This window comes from Ovis aries, chromosome 4, assembly GCF_016772045.2.
Source record: "Ovis aries strain OAR_USU_Benz2616 breed Rambouillet chromosome 4, ARS-UI_Ramb_v3.0, whole genome shotgun sequence".
NCBI classification, from domain to species: domain Eukaryota; kingdom Metazoa; phylum Chordata; class Mammalia; order Artiodactyla; family Bovidae; genus Ovis; species Ovis aries.
Genome location: NC_056057.1, coordinates 6,496,140 through 6,517,193, shown reverse-complemented (window position 1 = coordinate 6,517,193; position 21,054 = coordinate 6,496,140).

Below are 21,054 nucleotides of genomic sequence, written 5' to 3'. Positions count from 1 at the left end.
TTTCTCCAAAGCCCAGGAACCTCTGCAGAACCTTTTGCCCTCTTCTGCTCAGAAGGTGAAGTTAGTGAAGGCGGGGACAATGTTTGTGTTGCCTGTGGTTTGATCACAGTTCCTTTGAATTCGTCATGGCTCGCCCTTCGCAGCGCCTGAAGCAGGCTCCTGAGAGAAGCTGCTGTTCTTCAGAAATCCTCAGCCCTCTTCAATCACGGCAACCACACCCCTCCCTTCCCCACAGGCCGCACCACCGAGAGGTAAACCTTTCCATCAGAAGCACCTCTTGTGAGCAACTTTTCACTTCCTGCTTGAAAAGAAAGCAAGGTCTGAACAGGAGGAAGACTGGGAGAAAGAGGACAGGGCTTCCCTGAGGTCCAGAGGGGAAAACCCATCCTAGGTGTGGGGGTGGGGACCCCAGATTTCCAAAATTCACATGCATATCCCATGAAGACAGTGACCTATCCCCTTGAGAGGGGGTTTTGAGTCCATGAGACCCTCTCTCACAGCCAACTCTCCAGCCCAGGTTGAAGTCAGTGTTTCCCCAGAACAGGTGGGCTTCGGGGAGGGAGACTGCATGGCACCTGCTTTGCTTTGTGGCAGGAAACTCATGTCCTCACATTTCTCATTAAAAAAAAATGCTGGGTGGTTGAGGGTATCAAAGGAGAGAATATTCTTAGGTAACTGGTGCCTTAGAGATGTTGAATAATACTAATAATTATTGTTATTATGAAAAATAACATTCCTCTTAAACAAACCTTAGCTTCCCTTCTTAGACTGGAAGCACTGTTCACATAATACCTGGCCAGTCTCCCACCACTAACCATGTCCTGTGGCTTCCAACCCAACTCAGCCTCCACAATTTCAATGGGCCACTAATTCCATGACTCACCACAAGTTGAAGCTGGAAGCTGGGAGTCACCCTATATCCAATTTGAATCCTACTTGTTCTCTCTTTTGCTACAGCTCTCAAATGAGCCCTCCTATTTCCATGCCTGCTAATACTGCGTTACTAAGATTTTGTATGTAATGTATTATAGCAGCTGTCACGATAGGATCTGTTTATGCGTTTTCCTCTTCCATTCCTTGAAGTCTGGAATTGTGTTTTATTTATCTCGGTATCAACCAAGTTCTGTACCTGAAAGTGAACGTCGCTCAGTTGTGTCTGACTCTTTGTGACCCCATGGACTGTACGATCCATGCTCCAGACCAGAATACTGGAGTGGGTTACCATTCTCTTCTCCAGGGGATCTTCCCAACTCAGGGATCAAACCCAGGTCTCCACATTGCAGGTGGATTCTTTACCAGCTGAGCCACCAGGGAGGCCCAAGTTCTATAGCCAGGCACTTATTAAGTAATTGAAAATATCTGCATAATAGTGAATGGGTGGGTGGACAGAGGGAGGGATGTATGCACGGATGAATGATGGATAGTCAGATGAATGGGGGGATGAATGGATGGGTGGACTGATGGATGTACAGACAGGCACAGGGATGGACGGGTAATGGTTCGCCCTGTACTTTGAGCAGTTCCCTTGGCAGAAGGTGAATTTGACCCTACAACCAATAAAAGTGAAAGTCAGGACTCTTTATGCTTTTTCTCCTCTGACTGTACCTCCACTTCCTCCCTCCTTTTGTTCCCTGCGTTTCCTCCCTCAAACTACTTTCCTTTACCTTGTGCTCAGGTGATCATCCTTCCAACTCTTGTCTTCTGCTTCCCTCTGCTCTCCACATCCCTACCTCATTGCCTACAATTTGAATCTGCTGCTCCATCCCCATTAGGGAGCATTTGGAGAAGCATTTAATTTCTGCTTGTTGCTGAGCAGAGGTATCAGCATTTCTCCCTTCCCAGCTGGGGGACCTTGAACTTTCCGAAATCACATGTAGGCAAGCATGCACACATATCTGGGACACAGAACAGGTTAAGGTCTTCTATTTTAGCTTAAGAATCTTGATTAACCATATATCACCAAGGGCTAAATTATATACTGCAAATTATACATATGTTGGAGCTTCAGAGAAAAGCTTTCAGGTCAAGGAAATTGAGAACAACCTTGAAAGATGTGGAAATGGATGAAAATGGAAAAGAATTGCAAAGGTCAATTTTAAAGGTTATCTTTATCCAGTACAATCTCACTAACTTGGACCCAATCATCAGGATTCTTAAATAATCTTACTATACTTTCTCTGAATTTGTAAAGTGAAGAGATAAACAACACTTTAAGAGGGATGATAAATGTGGCCTGGAGACCTCACCTTGAGTTAAGTAAAAGTGGGGAAGCAGACAGAAGGGAAGGGAAGCAAAGGGGTGCAAGGACCGCCAGCCCCCATGGGCGAGGTCAAAGCAATATTTCATTTAATTACCCCATCTAACCCTCTGGGGGACAATATTATTTCTTGTACATTATAGACAAAGAACTGAATTCAGACAGGTGCCCCAGGCTACACCCTGCTTCTTGGTGGCATGAGGAATCTAGCTGGTGTTTGGTTTCCTCAAAACACTTGGCATCTGTAGGTCTGCTACCTCCAACCCCCTCAGACAACTGAGAATTTTTTTGCAACTTGTGTGTGCTAAGTCACTTCAGCCATGTCCAGCTCTTTGGGACCTCATGGACTGCAGCCTGCCTGACTTCTCTGTTCACAGAATTTTCCAGGCAAGAAAACTGGAGTGGGTTGCCATTTCCTATTCCAGGGGATCTTCCCAACCCAGGGATCGAATTGGTGTCTCTTACATCTCTTGCATTGGCAAGCGGGTTCTTCTGCAAACTATATTTAATAAAGTACCACTCATTTTAATTGTCAGTGAAGGGGAAGAAACTATTTCTTGGAAATTACCCTGTAATTCAGATTTTACCTTTCAGATGGAACTGCCAAATTCCTTCAAAAAAGCAGCACCTTACTTCACGTGTATGTTCCATTCCAGAAAAGGTGACTGTCCTCAGCTGTTTCTCTGGGCATGAGATCCACCTTCTTGAATGTAAATACATCCACCGTCTTTCTTTTGTATCAAGCTCCTTGTACCTCTCTGTCTTCAGCATGGATCTGAGTGTGCTATGCCAACTGGTCTGGTTCCTCAGCTAAGGCATCTTGGGTTGGGGGTCTCACTCTAGCAAAACTAGGTTCTGGAGGGTGGGTGAAATGTGGCCCAGTCACAGAGATAAGCAGTGTGAAGGACGGCAAGGTCCGAGGTATAGCTAGGGAGCTATCAGAGAGGAATGGAAAACAGACGACGCTTTGTGGGGGTCCATGACTCTAGCGGTTCACTAAGGGAATGGGAAAGGAGACTGTTCGAGGCAGAGAGGAGGCAGAGCAAAGGAAGAAATACACGTCTGCATCTGAGCAGACCTCCTACACCATGTGGACTGGCAGTTCTCGAACATTTGATCTCAAGACTCCTTGACACTCTTAAAAATGATCAAAGTCACCTAGGGCATTTGCTCATCTGGGTTATGTCATTCATGTTTACTGTTTTAGAAATTAAAACTAATAATTTAAAAATTTTTTATTCATCTTAAAAGCCACAATGTCATTACATGTGACTTCTTATGAAAATAACTATATTTTGCAAAGCAACAAAAATTACATGAGTTTCATTGTTTTAATTTTTACAAATCTCTGGTATCTGGCTTACTGGCAGACAACTGGATTCTTATAACTACTTCAGTGTTGCCAATCTGTGGCAACAGGTGCTTTTGGTTGAAGTATGCAAGAAGAGTGAGGTCTCACATAGGCAGCTGGTAATGAGAAGCAAGTCTTAACAGACTTGTTAGACAAGTGGAACTATTCTTCTTTGATTCTATGTAGAAAGTGAACCCATGGCAGTCTCTTCAGGCTTAATTACAATGTGGAAACTGAACCGTATTCACACTGTGTGATGGCCAAGCTGAAGTCCACTCCCAGAATTCCTCTTCTAGTACGCTTCCTGTCAGGACAAGCTATAGGGAGATGTTCTCCCCAGAGTGGAGGTGGAAGGGAGGCAGCGGCATTTTGGAACTCTGTCATCCAGATAGATGTTCAAAGATTAGTCCGTCAAGCACAAGGAGTGGAAGCCATTCCGCCAGCCTCCTTTCCTCCTGGGTGTGTGAGTGTGGTCACTGAGGAAGGACCTGACTTTCCCAGGAAACCTCACCACTAAGAACAGAGGCAGCAAGAACAGGCACAGCTTCCCTTGGGTCCTCATAATGCCCCAGCTCCACCTGGGGGTTCCAGCCTGCTCACAGCCATTCCTCCTGATGGCCCCCAGTGGGCTTGGGGCTCCAGCCTCAGGTGCGGGACAGCCTTCTGTACTGGGTTCATTGAAGATGGTGTGTGTGTGTGTGTGTGTGTGTGTGTGTGTGTGTGTGTGTGTGCATGCGCTTAGCTGCTCAGTCACGCCAGACTCTTTGCAACTTCATGGACTCCAGCCCACCAGGCTCCTCTGTCCATGGGGATTCTCCAGGTAAGAATACTGGAGTGGGTCGCCTTGCCCGCCTCCAGGCTGTATGTATGTGCATTTGTACATATACATCTGTATGAAAGTGAAAGTTGCCCAGTCATGTCCGACTCTCTGTGACCCCATGGACTGTATAGTCCCTGGAATTCTCCAGGGGGTAGCATTTCCCTTCTCCAGGGGATCTTCCCAACCCAGGGATCGAACCCAGGTCTCTTGCATTGCAGGCGGATTCTTTACCAGCTGAGCCACAAGGGAAGCCCATACATCTGTATATCTACATACAAATATACAAAGTATCTACATACAAATGTACATATATACACACACACACCTATATGTGTATACACCTGCACATATACATATATGTTACAGGTTCTACTTTTCTGGTTTGTCGACTAAAAAAATCACAGCCTAGAAGTCGAGAATTATGTTTGATTCAGTGGACTTTCTGAGGACTTAAGCCCTAGACACAGCCTCTAAGATAGCTCTGAAGGACTGCTCTGAAGAAGTAAAGAGTGGGAGGAGCCAAAATATATAGGAGTTTTTGCAACACAGACCAGGCAATCACAACATGAAGAGATAACTATTAATTAAAGAAAACTAGACACCTCAAGTTAAAGGATTTAGTGCTTTTCTATATGTGGGACGAGGCAGGAGGCTGGGCGCACTGAGCTCATTCCTTTCATCTGCACCTCAGATAGCCAGGCCAGCGCCCTGTGTTTCACATCCTGAGTCTGCTCAGGGTACACCTTGGGGAGGGCGGCGACTGCAGTGGATGATGGTTAAATGGGCTTGGCAGTGGGCAGTTTGTTTCTCTCCATCCTGAGTTCTCTCCGGGCTCAGCATCTGGTGGCTGTAATGTGACGGCTTGACGGCTGCAGCATTCTTGGTTTACTGATACGGCAGCAGCATTTCTCATTCATAAAACCTCCTTCGTCCCAGGTCTGATATTTCTGTAACATCCTCCAGTGTGTTCTATCACCCCGCTCCTTCATTCTGTTTCTCAATGTTGCTTGAGGAAAACTTAAAACACACATCTGCTTAGCTTTTTTTCCTAAGAGTCCCTCTACCTTCAGGACAAATCCTAACAAATCCCAGAACAGATCCTCAGCCTTTAGCAGGGCATCCACGCTGTTACACAGCACAGACCCGATCTTTCTTTACCAGATCATGTTCTGCCTGCCTCCCGCTCATCCCACATCACCATCACAAGGTGGCCAGTTTTGTTCATACCTTCTTAAGAACTCTCTAAATGAAAGAGAAAGAGGAGAGTGAAAAAAGCTGGCTTAAAACTCAACATTCACAAAGATCATGACATCCGGTCCCATCACTTCATGGCAAATAGATGGCGGGAAACCGTGGAAACAGTGGCAGATTTTATTTTCTTGGGCTCTAAAATCACTGTGGACAGTGACTGCAGCCATGAAAATAAAAGACACTTGCTCCTTGGAAGGAAAGCTATGACAAACCTAGACAACATATTAAAAAGCAGAGACATCACTTTTCCTACAAAGGTCCATCTAGTCAAGGCTATGGTTTTTCCAGTGGTCATGTATGGATGTGAGTTGGACTATAAAGAAAGCTAAGTGCTGAAGAATTGATGCTTTTGAACTGTGGTGCTGGAGAAGACTCTCAAGATTCTCTTGGACTGCAAGGAGATCCAACTGGTCCATCCTAAAGGAAATCAGTCCTGGGTGTTCATTGAAAGGACTGATGTTGAAGCTGAAACTCCAATACTTTGGCCACCTGATGTGAAGAGCTGACTCATTGGAAAAGACTCTGATGCTGGGAGGGATTGGGGGCAGGAGGAGAAGAGGGTGACAGTGGATGAGACTGTTGGATGGCAGCACTGACTCAATGGACAGAAGTTTGAAAAAACTCCTTGAGCTAGTGAAAGACAGGGAGGCCTGGCATGCTGCAGTCCATGGGGTCGCAAAGAGTCAGACAAGACTTAGTGACTGAACAACAGTAACGGGAATTTACTTGCTTTGCCTTGAAGGTCTGCCTTTCCTACAAACTTCCTCATCCCAAACCTAAAGAGTTGGTAGTAATATTCCAGGCTCTGCTAACCCCCTGGTGGAATTAATTATTCTATCGTTTTAATTGCATTTTGTACATATATCTATTTACTTAATAAACTCCCTCATGATTGTTAAGCTATATGCCTGTTTGTCCTGTAATGCTGGAAATTATGTCCTGTAAGGGTAGAAACATTGCCTAGAGTATACTGAGAACTCAATGGGTGTTGGAAGAAATAAACTGAGGTTCAGGCATGTGAAGAGAGATTGGAAGTGAAAGTGTTGGTGGCTCAGTTGTGTCCAACTCTTTGTGACCCCATGGATTGTAGTCCACCAATCCATGAGGACTGTAGAAGAGCTGTAGCCCACCAGGCTTTTCTGTCCATGGTATTCTCTAGGCAAGAATACTGGAGTGGGTTGCCATTTCTTTCTCCAGGGGATTTTCCCAACCCAGGGATAAAACCTGGGTCTCCTGCATTGTTGGCAGAAAGAGAGATCATGTATTCATTTACACCTCTACCATCTTATCTAGCATCTTATCTACTCCTAAGATGTTGAGGATGAGAGGGGAAAATTGCAACTCATTTATTTCAATCTCTGACTATTTTAGGAAACACCAAAAACCTACAAAAGCCCAGGAAAAAAGTACCCTATGTTCTACCTCCTGATAGAGATAAATAAAATAGAAGCATTTCCCCATCTAGTCCGGCAGAGAGAGCTGGTCAAGTAGGAGAGAAAATGATCAAGACAAATGTATTGGTTCTGCCAGCTGATAGTGAAATTTGATCCAGCTCTACTCCTCAAGCATTTTTACTATCAGTGAGAGTCCTTTGCTCACATTCAGGTCACTGGTTGATTCAAGTGGGAGAATATGCCACGGAACCATCTCATATCCTTTCCCTGTGAGACTGATTTTCTGCTATCTTAACTCAAAAGAAATGTTTCCATCTGTTCATTAGCTGGAAACCTACTTCCTCGATTTCATGTCCCAGGTGAGATCTCCTCCTAACATCCCAGATAATTCCTGAGTTCATTTTGAAACACAGTTTGTGCTTTTCTGCTATTAATTTTACTTACAGAACACCTGGGGACTTTGTGTGGATGACCATCACATCAAAATGTTTTTCTTAGGCAACTGAAGTATTAAAACTTAGGTAAATAGCCCATAATTATTTAGGCAAAAGTATTTCACATAATCATACTTTTATTTTTATGATGCCCTCAGAGCTTGGGCTTCCCTGGTGGCTCAATCAGTAAAGTATCTGCCTGCAGTGTGGAAGACCTGAGTTTGATCCCTGGGTCGGAAAGATCCCCTGGAGGAGGGTACAGCAACCCACTCCAGTATTCCTGCCTGAAGAATCCCCATGGACAGAGGAGCCTGGTGGGCTACAGTCCATGTGAGTCATAGACTCCGACATGACTGAGCGACTGAGCACAAGCACACAGCACATAAATAATACGAGAAATTTTAATAAAATTATAATAAAATATAAGAATTTTCTTACATAATGTCAACTGGTCTATAAGGAGTTATGGAAGCAGAAATGACTTAGAAAAGATACTGGGGACAGTTGGCTTCTGCCTTTGATCAGCTGCATGATGTCAAGGAGTGCCGGGAGCCAGCATGAGGAACTCCACCCATGGCAAAGGTCACGAGGAAGGAGGCTTCGGCATACGCAAAGGCGGGATCGAGCCTCAGAAAACCCCCTGTTCCTGAGCATCTACCCCCAAAACCAGAGTCTGCCTACTTTGCTGCTTTATGCTCTCACCTACACCTCTGACTTTATGGGGGGCTGTCCCCCACCTCTCTCAGAGAAGGAGTTAACTTGCAGCTCCAGTTAATAAAAATAAAAAAGGGTGTCTCAGGTCAAACCTCTCTGCTGGCAGACTAGCTTGTGTGACAGGATTATCCACACTCTTGCTACTACATATATGATTGTTTACAACCTCTCAACCATAAACAGCACAGAGAGTTTGGAGTATTTTGAAAGTCTTAGTTAGCATTGGGTTTTTCTAAAGATAAAAATCATGTTGGTGAAGGTTTTTTCATTTATTGGGCCAATGTTTGCTGCAAAATCCCCTGCCATTATACATGTAAATGAATATATAACTAGCATATAGGAGAAATAAGTATTAACCTTTAAGATTAATTATGTTAACCTTAGGCTAAGTAAATTCTTTTCTTAATTATAACCCACTACACCCTCACCCTATAGGAATGCAACTTTATCTGTTCCCTTCGGAGGGTGGCACCTGGTTTAAGAAAAAAATCACCCCTGGAAAATAAGTTTTCTGGTTGACTGACCGTTATCAGAAAGAAAGGATCATAAAATGTTAGTAGGCCCCCTGGCCAGAAGATGATGTAAAACCCCTAAGACCTTTTAAATGAAGCACCTGATTTTGATAAAGCTCAGGTCTGCTGACCCCACATGACTCTGTATTCATCCCTATGTATAACAAAAAGTATATAAGTGAACCTGGAAAATAAAGAAAACAGACCAGTTCCTGGAAAGACTGGTTTCCCCTGTGTGGTCTTTTCTTCTTTTCTAGCTGAATTCCCATCTGGAGCATGGAGGCTCGCCATGTCTACTTACTTGCCTTGGCTTCTAAGACCAACGCAAGAGGGAGTCCAAGGCGGGGCACCCTCTGCTATTCAAGTGGGCGCCGGTGGCCTACATAGATGGTGCAAATTCCTTGTCTTGGAGTTTTATTGGTTTTCCACATAAACCAAGTTATTCAGCCTCTTTTTCTCCACTAGTATTTCCTCCTACACTCTGTCTTTCTAATCTTCCTCCATATCTTTAATTAAGTAATTAATTCCTAGGACGCTGACTCCGTCCCCGCTTTGAATTACCCTGGATCCACCAGGGCTGGACCCCAGCAAAGGAGATCACATGGCATCCTTGGGCCTCAGGTGCCCCCCCCATAAGTTAAAGTTTAGATTTCAAGAATTTCTAAGCTCATGTCCACCTCTTCAGAATGTTGTGTGTAGCTAGAAACTTCCTGACCATATCAGCCAGCTAGCTGTGAAGCACCTATGAGGACCACATGGGCTACTTTAGAGGCTTGTTGGGTTTATATGATTCCTTAGATCCCTGGGTCCTCATTTGACTAGTCACTTACTGCCTAAACAGAATCACAGAGGAGGGTTCACACAAAGTACATTGGGTATAAAGCTGGACCATGTGGTTTTGCTAACTTTGGACTTCAACGCCCAGTTCTCAGGGTCTAGGTCACTATCGTAAGGGTCCTAAGCTTCACCCAATAGCATTTCTGGGTGGGGAGTGTGTGGGATGAGATGGCAGACAGAACAGTGACCCAACAGCATTCTGTCAGCTTCTGTGGGGCTACTCAAGCTGCTCCAGGGATCCCTGCCCAGCCCTGGAGCCCAGCTTGGCCAAGTCCTTCCAGACTGTGGTGGGCTTCATAGCCCACTACTCCAGGCGCGCCTCCCTGCATGCAGACCAGACCTCTGAGGCAGCCTCGGCCGTCTTCCCGGGACCAACGCTGGGCTAAGCACTCGCCGAGGGTGTCAAGCGTCCACGGGGTTCACACTGGCCACTATGTGACCACGTTACCTGCCCTGCTGCGCATGTACTTTTTTCCCTTCTTCCCTCTCAGTCTTCTCCGTGTCCTCCTCCAACACTTTGGGCACTTTGTGTTAACTCTTCAGTTTCCAGAACCATGGCTTGGATCAGAGCCATGGCTTGGATTTATTGGGTGTGTTGTCCTATTTCAGACCTCCTGGAAGAGGGTTCTCTCCCTCTTGTTCTAAACCCATCAATGGTGGTAAAAAATGTTCAGCTGGTAGAAATGCCAAATGAAGGAGCACAGTTCTGGTCTAAATGCAAGGCATGCACACAGATTAGACTGAGGTACAAATTCAGTATTCATTTTCCATGAATAGATTACTCAGTTGACAAAGATTTGCTAGATTAGGTGTTGGTAAACACAGATATGGCAGGACAGATTGTCTTGTCTTTTAGGATGTGTTTTCTGGCTTTAACCTTCCCATTCCTTTCAACAAATAAAAATCTTGTTAGCATAAAACATGCTATGAGAGAAGACTGATCCTTGACTTACATCACATCAAAAATTTCCTCAAAATGGATCAAACACCTAAATATAAGACCTAAAACTAGAAAAGTATTAGAAGGAAACGTAGAGGCAATGCTTCACGACATTGAACTTGGCAAGGATATCTTGGATTTAACACCAAAATCATAGTCAACAAAAATAAAACTGGGTAAGTTGGACTATGACACTAAAAACTCCTGTAGATCAAAAGACATGATCAACAGAGTGAAAGGCAACGAATAGAGTAAGGAAAGATATTTGCAAATTACAAGTCTGATGAGCAGTTAACAACCATAATGTAGAAATAACTCAGAGCATAACAGCGAAGGATAAATAACTCAATTAAAAATGAACAAAGGATTGAGTAGACATTTCTTCACATTAGATAGACAAACGGTCAGCAAGAATGTGAAAACACTCTCAATGTCACTAACCCTTAGGGAAATACAAATCAAAACCACAATGAGATGTCACCACGTATCACTTAGATTACTATCAAAGAAAAAAAAACAGAAAATGCCAAGGGTTGGTGAGGGTGTTGAGAAATTAGAACTCTTGCGCACAGCTGGTAGAAATGTAAAATGGTTTTGGCCACTTTGGAAAATAATATGGAGGTTCCTCAAAAAATTTAAAATATGGTTCAGCAATTCCACTTCTGGTATAAATCTGAAAGAACTGAGAAAGGGTCTCAGGGAGATATTTGCATGCCCATGTTTGTGTCAAGATTATTCACAATAACAAAAGAATGGAAAAAACACAAGTGTCTACCCAGGGATGAATGGACACTAGAACAAGGGTCTGTAATTAGAATAAAATATTATTCAGCTTTAGAAGGAATAAGAAGCAAATTCTGACATGTGCGACAACATGAATGAGCCTTAGGGACATTGTATTCAGTGAAATGAGCCATATACACACACACAAACCCAACACCAAATACTGTGTGATTCCATCATATGAGCTATATAGGGAAGTCCGATCATCAAGACGGAAAGCCAAATAGTGGTTGCCAGGAGCTGGGCGGGGCAGGGGGGAAGGGCAGTATTTTCAAGGGAACAGAGTGCCACTTTTGCAAGAGGAAAAAGTTCTGGAGATTGCCCAATGATGGGAATGTACTTAACCCAAGCTTCACACTCAAAAATAGGTACATTTTGTTATGTGCATTCTAACATAATTTTAAAAAATTCTTACGCTATGAGAAATGGTCAATGTTGGCAACAGGAAGAAAGAAGGGACAAGACTAACAAGAGATGAGTCATCGGATTCTCCAGGGAGACAGGTCTGGAGGGACAGCGGCTCCTCAGTCAGATTGGTGCATATATATTTTGCATCATTCCTTGGGTATACCTTGTGTATTCCTGGTCAACTGAGAGGTGGTATCTTTTGGTGTTGGTTTATGCCAGGACAGGCTTTCCAGACCGTTGTGGGCATAAAGAAAATAAACATATACCCCGCACCCTTAAGTAGCTAAGTACCTCGGAAGACAGACACGTATCCAATTAGCCAGCGCTATAATTTCATCAGTGCTCTTAGGGACATATAAGCAATGTGTCCTGAAAGCAGCTCCTTTTCCCCCGAGAACATTAGAAAAGCTGTTATAGGGAACGTGAACTTCAGAACAAGACGATGAAGGAAGGTGCCGACTGGGCAAAGCACAGAGATGCTGAAGGGACCACTCCGCGTGGCTGAAGCAGGCTCTGGAGACCTAACCGTGAAGTGCCTCAACAGGTAATGAAGACAGGCAGGGCTGGCTGCAGTGGCCGTCTGAGCTGGACAGGCCTGGCCTCCCTGCTGCACCCCACTCCCGCCTCCAGCTGTCCCCAGCACTCCCCTCCGAAAGTGCCATGCGCATCCCTGGAAAATGAGATGCATCTGGGTGTCAACCAGGTTCTCGAGGGTGTCCAAATGGAGGAAAACTGAGGCCTCATACTTGAGTTTTCACTCAAGGCTGCAATATTCCAATCCCCCATGCCTTTCATTCAGCCATCATTTTAAAGTACCTACTATCTGCCAGCATTTGTGTTAGGTTCTGGGAATGTAACAAAAACCAAAGCACATTCCTCACCCTCCGGAGTGCAGGAGAGAACAGAAGATGGACACACAGAGGTGGCTGGGAAGCCAGGAGAATCTGCGGTTGTTTGCAGAAACTGCACTCCAGTTGGAATGTGCCAGACCAGCACTGCCTTGATGCCTCCATAAACCCAAGGGGTGGTGCTGCCATGAGAAATCCCATTTTACAGATGGGAAAACTGAGTCTTGGAAACATTCAGTAACTCAGGGGAAATGGTGTGAGACCCATAACAGAGTGGGGAAGTGGGACCAACACTCTGTCATCACAGGGGGGCAAGGGCATCCTTGGAAATGAATGGGCAGGAAGACAAGCCCAGACCAGGACACGACCAGGCTGGTGGCAGAGATGGTATCTTGCAGATGGGAGGGTGGGAGGCGTGGGGCAAGTGATGCAGCACTTTGAACGCCTAGTCATTCATTTTTCCATTGTGCCCAGAGATTGGGCAGCTTTCCTCTGGGTTCCACTGGCAATTCAGCTTTTGCTTTAGCCTTAGACTTCATTAAATGAGTGTGCTGGCCATGATAGCCGTGCAATTATATGCCCTGAGCGCCTTCACACATGGCTGGGCTTTATGCCAGCAGATTAACAACCTGGCTGCCACGGTGCTTTCAGTGAGTCCAGCCCAGATCCAAAGGCTGTCTCTGACCGAATCAGCTTCTGAGGGGTCCAGACCACAGAGCTGGGTCTGGGGGCCTAGTGAGCCCGGGAGGAACCCCTGGAAGACCCCGGTGAGTTCAAGCTCAGAACAACCAGCTGGATCCCAGGCATGCAGGGGCAAAGGCACAAAGCAAGCACCCGGCCCAGTGGTGCCCATTTGTCAAACTTTCCAGGAAAGGAATCTTGTCAACTTTACCAAGTTCCCCCTCTCTCCAGACACTTCCATCAGAAACGCGTTTTTGTGTATAATAAATTGCTTCTCCCTGGCGGAAAATCATTTCTTGCTGTTATCTCTGCGATCGGTAACTTCTGGTGTCCTTTAATGGACTTGCCCTGATTATATGGCTAGTCATTAAAAGCTTAGTCCCCGGCACAATGGTATCTTATGTAGCCTGATCCCTGAGAGCTTTGAGGGGCTCACCAGCCACGGCCTTAATTTTACTCATTCGTCTTAATTTTTTGTAATCATTTTTTGTAAAGAGGGTATAATGTCAGGCTTGCTTCCCTGCCTCTGACAGATCCAATCTAGCAGATAATTACCATAAGGAAATTGATGCTTTAGAGTGCAGGAGAGGATTTAATTTACTCAGACATCCTACAGTACAATGCATTCCAGAAGATATGAGGATTTAAGTTTTTAAGAAATTAAATTTTACTATTTAACATGATTACTTATGTTGAACATCATTAACTAGCTTTTTTAACTGTTTGAAATAATTACGAGCTCACTTGCTGTGTCTCAAATCCGGAGGCTGCATTAAATATGGGTTAAGGGTCCATGAAATGAAAAGAATATCCCGTCCTCTTTTCCTCTCCCGAGTCTTCCAAATTCTGCTCTTCAAAACCCGTGGAGGGGGGCCGAGAAGATGCCCTCTTTGAAAAATATATATCCTTCACTGCGTGAAGCTTTAGTGCAGACTTTAATAGAAGTATTATAGTAATGGGTCTGGCCTGGGGCGAGGTTATTGGCATAAAGTTTGGAAGAAAGAGAACAGCATTCGGGGATGGAGTGACCACAGTTACTCAGGCACTTTGCAGAGCAGGCTGTGCTGTAGACATGAACTGCTTACAGTATTTCCTGTTTTTCTTTCTTTCTTTTTTTTTTTTTTTTCTTTTGAGACCTGGAGGAAGAAAAAGTCATTAACAATGCCAAGCGCAAGCTCAGGACCACCAGCAAGTCGAGACACGAAGGCAAGGCGTAAAACCACCTCTTTGTAACACAACCTTCCCCCCACTGTTGGAAAGCAGTGTCCCAGGCTCTGAGGAGGGGCTTGGGTAGAGAACGGCTTTTCTTTGAGTCTAAACCTTTGTTAACTAGATTCCCAAGAGTTCCTCAATCCTTTCCTAAACGTGAAGTGAAACACTTAACAGGAAATTTCTGGACAAAGCCAGCCCAGAAGTTCCCTTTATCCAGCACCTCTGCTCGATCACATTTCCTCTCAGGAGAAACTTTCAGAGAAGCCGGTCCTGTGCTTGGTCCCAGACAGACCCTGTGACCGTTTGGGTAACAGCGGGGGATTGCCCAAGGGTCCCAACCAAAAAGTCCCCCAGTGCCTGGGCTGAGGAAGCTGGGGGCCAGCTGACCTCTGCGGTGGTCCTGCTGTAGGGGCTTCTGGGATCCACGCTTGCAGCCCCAGCCATCCTGGCGACATCCTCCTGGGATTTCAGGGAGGGATGTGTAGGTTTCAGATGCATGCTTGCGTGCATGCTAAGTCATTTCAGTTTTTTCTGACTCTTTTCGACCCCATGGACTGTATCCCACCAGGCTCCTCTGTCCATGGGATTCTCCGGGCAAGAATACTGGAGTGGGTAGCCATTCCCTTGTCCAGGGAATCTTCCTGAGCCAGGGATCAAACCCGTGTCTCTTGCATCTCCTGCATTGGCAGGTGGGTTCTTACCACTAGCGCCACCTGGGAAGCATTGACTCCTGGAAATGATGCTTCACTGGGACTGATGAGGCCCCTGAGATGGAGGGCCATTCCATAAACCAGGACCATAAATGCCAAGATTTACAAACCATGTTCATCAGGTACAAGAATGATGCATTCTGTCCTTACCTCTCTCTGCTAATTGCTAGATCATTTGAAACCTTAAGTATCATTTTATTTCAGAACATATTTGCATTCTGTGTATGTACTTTTCAGCTATGAGGGACAAAAAAGGAAGCAAAAATGTGGGCAATACAAAATTATAACTGGATGGTCTCAGTCTGAAACAGTCAAGTGATAAGGGAAGTCTGGGGTCAGATTCCATCTGCCTCATTATTGCATTCATCTTTTACAGTCATCTCCTTCTGCAAAGGAGATAAATGTTTATACATACAGTCAGAAAATGTGAAAATTGGAACTTAGGCTACATAGATGTCCAAATATATACAGCTGCCATTACAACTAATAATACTAGCTAATAATTTCGGACACTTAGCTCTGTGCTAGGCATGGTTCTAAGCATCTCACTTATGGTGGCAGAGTTCACACACACACAACACGCACACACACACACACATACTTAGTACTATTGTTGTTCCCTTTTACAGTTGGGGAAACCTTCATATGGAGAGTTAAATAGCACAATCATGGCCTCAGTTAATAAGTGGCAGAGCTTGAATTTGAACCTCAAACTAAACAGGGTCCATGAGCTTAACTATGGCACCCCACTGCAGTACTCTTGCCTGGAAAATCCCATGGACGGAGGAGCCTGGTAGGCTGCAGTCCATGAGGTCGCTAAGAGTTGGACACGACTGAGCGACTTCACTTTCACTTTTCACTTTCATGCACTGGAGAAGGAAATGGCAACCCACTCCAGTGTTCTTGCCCGGAGAATCCCAGGGACAGAGGAGCCTGGTAGGAGGCCGTCTATGGGGTCGCACAGAGTCGGACACGACTGAAGCGACTTAGCAGCAATAGCAGCATGCTGAGGGAAAGGGCACAACAGATGATGAGATGATTGGATGGCATCACTGACATGATGGACACAAGTTTGAGTAGGCTCTGGGAGTAGGTGATGGACAGGGAAGCCTGGCGTGCTGCAGTCAATGGGGTCACAAAGAGTCAGACACAACTGAGTGACTGAACTGAACTGAACAGATAATGAGGACAAAGTGGGGCGGCTCACAAGCCTAGATCCATCTCCAATCTCCATGCCAGATTAAAAACCCCCATCCCTCTATGTCTGCCTAGAGACACGTGTTCACATCCTCCCTTAGCCTCTCAGACCGCTGTGTTTGCTGTGGAGAACAGCACTGAGTCCCCCAAGCCCGGGCAGCCCCTTGTCCAGCTCCTGCCTCGTCCTCCCCCATCCTGACCACACCAGCTTCCTCTTTCGACCAGGGCAGCTCTTCCCAGAGCGCCAGCTCCTGACTTCTGCCCCATGGAAGCACACGTTGCTGGGCAGTGCAGGTTAACCAGTTCATGAGCGGATTCAGTCTGAAGTCTGGTCTCCCACCCTTAAGTTCTCTAATTGTCTGAAAAGTTCTGTTCTGAGTTCTAAATCAATGCAGCATCCTGACCCGTATCTACAGCGACACAACTGGCCTGGTTCCCTAGCTGGTGGGAGGCAGGGCCGCTGATACTCACTTGCTTTGCTCAGAACCTGCCCTGAAGGAGGGGCTGAGCCCAGGGAGTGGGCATCAGAGATGCACTGGGCAGGGACCAGATGCCACAGGCTTACACTCATGTTCATAAAACGTGCCACACAGCAGTTCTAAAGTCATCACTGTGATGTAACAGGTACGTTAGCAGAAAGGGCTTCATTTAGGGACCAAGATTGCCCACCCACCTTGCCCTCCTGCCTTCTGAAATTTCCCATCATGGAACATGGCAGGGCAGCAAATGGCAACCATCTCCAAGTCCAGATTGTCAAGGAAAAGTTTTCAGGAGTTTAGGAGCTAAGGAGACTCCAGGAAGCTTCTAGCAGGTGGTAACCAGGGGCCACCCCTATGTGTGTTATGACAGTGCTTCCTCCTCAGCGATTCCTCCAGTGACCAGGCTTGCTCACTGATGACCACTTCCAAGACAGTAAGTTCCACAAGGTGATGGGTCCTCTCTCGTCCATTACTCTGGCCCTGGGGCCCAGCACAGACCTTGGCACATGGTGGAGTTGGGTGAGTGAATGATTGAAAAGATGGTTGCCTCGGGGTTTTCCAGTTGATCGGTTTTCTACCCTTGTTGCTCACCCTATGACCTGTGGAACCTTTTATTGAATTATAGTTGATTTAGAATGTTCTATTAATTTCAGGTGTATGGCAAAGTGATTCAGTTATACATGCGTATTCTTTATCAGATTCTTTCCCACTGTGGTTTATTACAGGGTTTTGAGTCGAGTTACCTGTTCTATACAGTAGGACCATGTTGTTTATCTGTTTCACATATAGTGATGTATATATGTTAATCTCCACCTCATAATTTACCCCTCCCACCTTTCCCCTTTGGCAACCATAAGCTTGTTTCCTGTCTGCGAGCCTGCTTCTGTTTTGGAAACAAGTTCACTTGTACTCTTTTTAGATCCCACCTATAAGTGATATCATATGGTGTTTGTCTTTCTCTGTCTGACTTACTTCACTTCGTATGACAATCTCTACGTTCATCCATGTTGCGGCAAATGGCATTTAATTCTTTTTTATGGCTGAGTAGTACTCCACCGTATAAACGTACCACACCTCCTTTATCCGTTCATCTGTCTTTGAACATTCAGGTTTTTCCACATCTTGACTATTGTGAACCATGCTGCTGTGGACACTGGGGTGTTTTGTGTCTTTCCGAATCAGAGTTTTCTCTGAATATACACACCCAGGAGTGGGATTGCCAGATCTTACAGTAGCTCTGTTTTTAGTTTTTAAAAGAATCTCCGTATTGTTTTCCATAGTTGACTGCACCAACGTACTTTCCCACCGCCAGCGTAGGAGGGTTCCTTTTCCTCCACAGCCTCTCCAGCACTTGTTACGTGTGGACTTTTTGATGGCAGCCATTCATCATCGTACCTCATTCATCATTGTCCTTGCCAGTGAAACCTCATTCTCGTTTTGAACCGGTGGAACTTTCTAAGACCTCAACTCACTAAATTAGAAGCTAAGGAGGTGTGGTTTATAACAGACATATTTGCTGAAATTTTTCGACAAAATTTCAGTGAGGAAACTGATCCTCACACTCGGCTTAGTAGCTGCCAGGGCTGGGCTACAGTCCTGGGTTCACTGACCGTGGGTTTGCTGTCTGCACGTCCACACACAGGGCACCTGGCTCCGTTCATAGCCTGGTCCTCAGAGCCTGGCAGTTACTGGGGGCAGGGCCCTCAATGGGCTCTGTCCTCGGAGAGCTGGGTCCCCGGGTCAACACCCTCCTCCACAAACTGAAAACCTCTATCTCAGAGGAACTTCCTTTTCAATTGTGGGGGGGTGGTGGTGGTTAATTCTTAAAATCAGTTTGTACTTTATAGTCAGAGATGCTATCCATGCACTAAAAATCTTAATGTTTTCCACTCTTTGAAAAATAAGCTGGTTTGGCTTCCTTCAGGCTCATCTTGCCCTTTTCTAGAGAGGAAGGCAGGATTGCAATCTTGGGGGGGGCACTTGATTAAACCCCACCCCATGCTCTACCAAATCCATTTAACAAGGGACCTCTATCCCCTCCCTCACTTCCTATGGACATGTGTGTTTGTCTGACCTAATAGCATGTGGTCACAGTTGGAGCCAAAGAGACCAGGTGAAATGGAGCTTCACTCCACCTGCTCTCATTAGCAAGACTGGAATGGAGGCCTTTCAGCTCTGAGGCGGGGATTTCACCTCTTCATAACTCTGTGTTATGCTAACTAAACTTCTTCAGACAAAGTCCCTTTTTTGCTTAAGTGGTCATTTCTGCTGCTTGCCATGCAGACCGTAACACCCTGTCACCGTCCCCTCCATGTGCGCTCATCCTCTTAACATTCATCCTCGGTGTGATCATCACTGAGTACTGAGGATTCTACCCATGAATGAAGCCTCAGGGTCCTCATCCTGCCCTGCCTGCACCACCACGGCAGCCCCGTGACTGGTCCCCACACCCAGCTCTCCTGCCTGCAGCCCACCTTGCTCCTGTCACACACACAGCCATGCAGTCAGCCTAACCCAGACACTTGATGGCCCAGCTTCTGGAGTCGCTGCCTTCCTTGAGGGCTCCTCCTCATCAGCTGGACCAAACCCCCAGCACTGCAGGGCCTCGGGGCCCACTGTGATCTGCCCCACCTCCTGCTCGCCACTTCCTCTTCTCTCCCTGTATCCTGCCCCGCCCATCATCAGGAAGTCAGCTTCAGTAACACTGCAAGTGGTTCCCAAAACAAGAGAGGACCTTGACCTCCAGGCTTCAGTGCAGACTATTTCTTCAACTGGGAATTTTCCTCTCTTCTTGTTCACTTGGCAAGTTCTCACTCAAGCACTGAGATTCCAGTCAGATGGTGCTTCCTCCGTGCAGCCTCCTTGGGTTTTCCCTTTGTGCTTTCTGTCTTCCTTCCACTCTGGAGCCCTGTGGGGTGGTCGAAATCTCACGCTCTGTGGTCAGACTACAGAGACGTACATACTGATCCTGTTTCCTGATGGTCGCATCACCTGGCAGAGGTCATTTACCTCTCTTGACCTCAGTTAACCCACATGGATCATGTTCCTTCATAGGATTCCCTATGAGGACTGATCCACATTGAGCCTGTTGGCGCCTAGGACAGAGGCTCAGTAAGTCCAGTATTTTACGGTCATTACCTCATTACCTCATACACTGCATTGCTTACACCTGCATTTCTGCACTAAACTCTAGGCAACTCCTTTCCTATCAGAGGCTAGATCTTTCCACATATGTGTGCCCAGCACTCAGAGCTCTGGCACAACTTACTTTGGGTAAATGCATTGGCTCAATGCCCAGCTGCAGCAGAGCTTGGCTGGCTGATACTGGCAGGTTTTGAATGCACTTTGCACTTTGTTGAACCAGAAAAGGAAGACTCCCTGGGGCGAGTCTGAGAGACCCACTTATTGTGGTCTTTGCTGTCAGTAGAGGCCTTCAAAATCACCATCAATGAAAGGCAAGCCGTGATGGTTTTGTTCTCAGCGATGCTTCCGAAGCTTTGCCCTTGAGAGCTGAGGGCAGAGGTGGGACTCACCACATCCTTGATGGCTGAGGAAGCGCCCAAGAGTCTGTTCAGGGAAATGGTCATGGTGGCTGGCTCTGGTCTCCAGGGTGAGGGATGCCTGAGGAAAAGGGAACTGAAAAGGGCAGAGGCTTCTGACACAGCAGGCCCAGCTGGAGTCACTTTTCTCTGCTGGACTGGTGGGGAGCATCCTATGTTAGGCCAGGTGCCTCCAGGCCCCTATCAGTGCAGTCATCAAGAGCTTGTGCCACAGCGTCAGATGAAATTTCAGCTCCATCACTTAATAGGCATCTTATCTGTGAATCTGGGGACTTTCTAACATCTTCAAACCTCCGTATCCTCAGATGTAAAGTGGCTAAGTAATGCCTACTCTATGGGGCCACTGAGAGGATTGGTGTTCTACCACCTAAGAAAGATTTTCTGGTATTCCTGTCCTGTACAGAAAGTGCAAATGATGATAGTGATGAATATGCATTCTGAGACATTTACTATATTTTAACACATATTCCAGATCCAGTGGGAAACTCCGAGCGGTTTGGAGAGAAAAAGCAATATAACTTTTGGAGAATAGCAGCAAAAATTACAATCTACATGAGAAACGGAAGCTAATCATTGAGTCCTTTTATGTTCCAGGCAGGATGCTAGGCACCTCATGTTTGTCTTGTTTATTTCCTCAGCATCCAAGGGTTACACACCAAAGTGTTT